This window comes from Halyomorpha halys, unplaced genomic scaffold (genome assembly GCF_000696795.3).
Source record: "Halyomorpha halys isolate HHAL.00 unplaced genomic scaffold, Hhal_1.1 Scaffold840.1, whole genome shotgun sequence".
Classification (NCBI taxonomy): Eukaryota; Metazoa; Arthropoda; class Insecta; order Hemiptera; family Pentatomidae; genus Halyomorpha; species Halyomorpha halys.
The window spans coordinates 236,807-242,306 of record NW_027105349.1 but is presented as its reverse complement, the minus strand read 5'-3'; positions in this window follow the sequence as shown (position 1 = coordinate 242,306).

Genomic DNA, 5,500 nt, shown 5'->3' with positions numbered 1-5,500 from the left:
CAGTTTAGAAGAAAATATGAAAAATCTATTTGATAAAGCGGCTCTTTCGGCCTTTCGATTTCATCGAAAAAGTTGCTGTAATATCACTGGCATATATCCACCTTAAATATGTAATTTTTGTTTTTGAGCTAGGCTGTCTATACTTACAGATCGCTTCGCAAGACTTAGTTATTTCGTCTCAGAGGGCCTCAAAACGTGTATTTCCATTTTTGTTTTCCTTCCTGGTCGTTTCTTACATACGAAGGGAGGGATCCGCAAGGCACCACCGTGTTCTAACCATGCTAGGGGATGAACTTTTTATTTTGTGGGAATACCACAGAAATAAAAGTCCACCATCCTCCCCTTCCCACTGGCTCGATTCGAATCGGTGCCTCTTCGGTGCGAGGTTGCAAAGACCTACGCCTCAAATCCTTCAGTTAGACAGGCCTTAAATTGTGTTTCCATGTAGAGATAAGTGAAAGTAAATTAAGGGTCCTCCATTACTCATATTCCTGGATTCTTCTCCTACATTGCTTTGGTGTTCCTCAGGCTGAATGTAAATATTCTGGATCTGTATGAATTAGTTTAAAAGAATTTATTTAATTTTAATTTGATTTATTTTGCTTTTGTTCAATTATTTTAATTTTATTTTAGTATGGCCTCAAGGAACACCTCACTTAAAATAATTCCAATATTCTTTAGTAAATTAATAAATAATTTAACGATTTGTGGAGTACTCAGCTGCACGGAATGTTCTTTTCTCAATGCAACCATCTACATTACGTTGACGTATACGGTTTCTTAAAATATGAAATATTAATGCTATTATTAGTATTCACAATAAAAGATAATAAAATATCTAAATAAAAGCAACTATACAACCAAATAGTATCAAAGTCATATAGTCAATAAAAGCCCTCGTAGTATTATTCTTGTGTCAAGCTATGAACCGTACTCAATGTTGCAATTCCTATACAAAGAACGGGTATCAGTAAAATTTTAGTAATATCTTTTGGCCAATATAAATCTTTATTCACATTTCTGACAAAATTACTATACATATTTGTTATCCTGTAGATATCGTTGGCAATTTTCTATTTTTTAATATTCTCTAGAACAAATTTATGAGGGTTTAGCAAAGAATTGAATCCGAATGATAAAACCAATCAAAGAATGATGGAAACGAAAAAAAAATGCGGTGCACCGATCCAATCTATTTTGTTAGACCCGTTTATAGAAAAGGAGAGTGAAGAAACCCGCACTTCTAAATCCCATTTTTAATAATGTGACAGACCAGAAATAGGAGAGAACACAAACCTAGCGAAGTAATGTTGAGCTTTTCGATTGGGCTTGGGATTTCTCCGAGAAGCCGGTTGTAAAAAGCAGGCTGCGCCTTGTCCAAAGCAAATATGTGCCAGCTTTATCTATGAAAGGATCCCATTTAAAGAAACGGGGAAGGTCCTTTTTCGCCCTTCGTTCCTCTCCTTCCTACCCTACAAGAGTGTCTACTGCTGAATTCAATTTTCCCTCCAATGGCCTCACAATCAGTGATAAATGTTAATAGCCAGCCCTTGATGTAAAAAGGGAATGCTTTACTCACAACCTTACCTCACATATTGGATTAAGATGTGTTTTGGATAGCCCTAGGCTTCTACTGGCAGTGAGGTTATCAATATTAAAATGTTTAAAATAACTTTTTTCAAATAGGCTTTCCTGCTGTCATACAGCTCAACGCAGATTCTATTGTGTTTTGTGTTTACATAATTCTTTTCCCTTCTTTATTTTAGCAATATCTGTGTGTTTTGGATCATTTATGCGTATTGCATATTTACTAAGAAATAGATCATGACAATAATTTAATAATTATAAATAATAAAAAGCTTTATTATTTATTATTATAAATAGTAATTCATTACCACTACCTCCTATTGTTATTTATTCATATCTAGCTACTGAACTACTCTAAATAGTGTTATCTTTAATTGAAATTAGATAATTTAATAAAATTCAATTTCATTTAATTTATTAAACTTTTTTTTTTAATTTCGAAATATATACTCATAAAGATAAAATATCAAGAATTTATTTGCTTGCTAAGTTAGTATATACGGAATGAAGGAGGATAGAATGCTCACGGCAATATGTGTTCCAGATTTTAAATTATTTTTACAAAAGGGGATCCCTCATCCAGCTTCGTTTCTGCTCCCTTTCAATTATATTTTATCTGTAATTATCAATAATTTTAATATTGTACAGATATAGAAAAAAAAATTGTAGTTAACATCAAATTAAATTATATCATAGCCCGTTATTTTATCTTGTATATTCCTAAAAATGAATCTTAAAGACCATCATGGGTATCAATTAGATATCTTAAATTTAGAAACATCGCACCAATTGCCCTGTTCTCTACGATTTTCATCGTTGCAGTAATCGAACATTCTCGAACGTTCTTCTACTCGACGGTTCCTAAAACGGGCCTTTGAAGTCGTACCCAATATGGTATCTTTTTGCTACGCCCTTTCTCATTGCTATTCGATCCAATCTTCATATTTATAGGTTCTACTGTCACGCACGATATTCAGTATGTTGGATAAGATATTTCTTCTACGTTATTATCCTTCTCTGTTACTTCTGTGTGATTTCAAAATATATTTTTTCACTATTGTTTCTCAATACTCATTAAATTTTGTACCTTCCAATATTACACTGTATGTTGCGATTTATAGTTCCCATATTAGTAGTTCCATTACTCTAAAATATATAAACTTATTATATATGTATAAATCCGATATTTCACGCAGTTCGGGGGTGTTATTTAAATAATTGGTTAAAGGGGATTATCGATCGAATTCGTGACATACAATAATAATAATAATACTAATAATAATAATAATAATAATAATAATAATAATAATAATAATAATAATATGAAACATCTAGCGAAAACCGAAGGTTCGATACCGATACCACCAATCATTATCTACATCTGTAGTGCATCTGTCTCCACACCCAACTATACAAGATTAGTATTTACGTCATCCTTCTACGCTTCAGTCTATCACTCAGTAACCACTTAGTGTCGTACCATGTAGGTTCAATGTTTATTAACTTTTTAGAGTTCGTCACTTAGCGCTGCAACCTTACATGTTCTTCTTATTTGCCGAATTGCAATAACTTGGTTTATATTTGCAATCGTCCATAGTTCCCTCAATTCTTGGGTTGTTTGTGGTCAAGGGAATTAATCCGTCTCCCTTGACTGACTCATTACTTCAGCGACCTATTGCTATATCGAATCGACTCTGGAGGGTTAACTTTTATTCATGGTCTCTCGAGATGTAAACTTTATATCCCTCCATGGTTAGAATAGGTATATAGATGATCCCTATAGATAATACCTCTTTATGACAGAAATGACCTTGTCGGTAGTAATTAAAGAAAAAATTTTCAATTTGCCATTGTGTACCCTTTCTAATACTCCTGTTAATTAATTGTTTTTGGTCCTGAAATAATTTACGCAATCCTTTATTTTCAAAAACCAACAACAAGTGGGGGGAACAAGTCCGGCAAGTGGGCCTAGTGATCCTTTTTGCCAACCCCTGACGGTTACCTAGGATGCCGCCGCGTACTAACCAAGGTGGGAGGAGTGTCAAGATTCATTCTTCGGGATCGCCGAGAAATGAATGTTCAACTGCTCCAGGTGGGAATCGAACCAACAACGTTCCGAACCGAGCGCACTTGGGACCTGCTCCCCAACCCACACCGTCAAGCTCTGCTTTCATTAGTGTAAGGAGCCTCGGTTTGCGTTCGTATAAAAGAAGGTCGGATAATAGTTTGTAAATTTTAACTTTTAAGTTACTGGGCAGAAGTTACGATAATTAAGTAAATCATTTCAAAATTGAAAAATAACAATAATTTATCGCCTTTATTTCCTTGTCAATTTCTGGTTACCGTAGAACCTAAATACTTTAACCACTTTACCTGTTCAAATGTATTCCCTCCTATATCTGTTTCACCAAAATAGTTTCTGTTTCTGATTATATCCATATTTATTAAGTTAATACAATTGCAAATTTTCCTGCTATATTTGGAATTGTGAAATATTTGAAGTTTTCTTCTTTTGGATTGAAGCTCCCAAAATTTTTTTATTTAAACTTTTTTGAACAACTATGATTTTCTATTCTATCCAAATACAAACTGATATCAATGAAATCCTAATTTCTTAACTTCGGAGGTATTTTAATATATTGGTTCTATATTTCAACAACTCTTTGACTACTGCCGTTTCTCTTTATTTTAATTATCTTCTACTGATCTAGTTTCCATTATTAATTATTAGTATCCTCTATTCATCCTTAAGTTACAATACCTAAACTCGTAGAAGTGTACTTAAATCATTTCTCGTTTTAGTATTTGAATTTCTAGTCCTCTTTTATTTATTCTTTTTCTAATCCTATTAATGTATTGTTTCTCTTTTATTAGGTTTTTTAATTTTAAAAACATTCAAAACGGACAAAATGATCCTCCAGGCAATCAGAATTTTTTTTATATCAGAAACATCTTTTAAACATCAATATTTACTTTTTTATTAATGCATTGTTTTGTTGTTTCAGGTAAGTGCCATCTTTTACTTATGATTCATATAAGTGAACTAAGGTAAGCCATTCATTTTAACGAGAAATTTCGTTTTCAACTTTATAATATAAACAACATTTATATTAATGACATATATCTGAACTCGTGATTACTTCATTATCTCATACTTCAAATTACTGTTCATTAGTAAATAATTGTTGGGGTTGAAAAGTTACTTCTTCTCGTCAATGAAATAAGTTAGAATAGCTTGCTATTCCTTGGATCTTTAGATTGATCCTCAATCCGTGGATCCATTAATGTTTTGAAAAATTCATTTATACAATGAAAATCTTCAAAATACCTCTCTTAGAGGGGTTCCATTCCTGATATATCAAGAAGTAATTTCGGATTCGAAGTTTAACAGTAGCATTTGAAGATGGAAGCTTAATCTTATCCAGCCAAGTCTGAAATTTAAGTTATCCCTCGGTTGTGTATTAGCTAGGAGGCAGAAGTGGCAATCGCTTATTATATCCCTTCAACTGGTAGAGCTTTGTAGTCCTGTTCGGAGGTTGGATCCTACTACCTTTTGAAATATCTCCCAAGTTATTTCAGACACGTTTCAACCGCAATAGAACTGCGTTCCTCTCACGGTCTTTTATGTTCAAAATCAGCTCCGCCTGTTCCCCTCCGTATTAATATTGCCAGGGAATAATTATCAATATCGATTTATATTTACTGACAATTACATTAAATATTTGTTTTGAAATAAACATATTTTTATTTTATTCACTTTTTTGTTATGGTAAGGAAATTTTATTACCTTCAACATACTAACAGTTCTGCATGGAAGGAAAAAGCTATTCAAAACATTTATAAATAAAATTAAAAACTATAATAAAAAATAATTACAGTAAAAAATTATAATAATGAAAAATAATTTTAAATA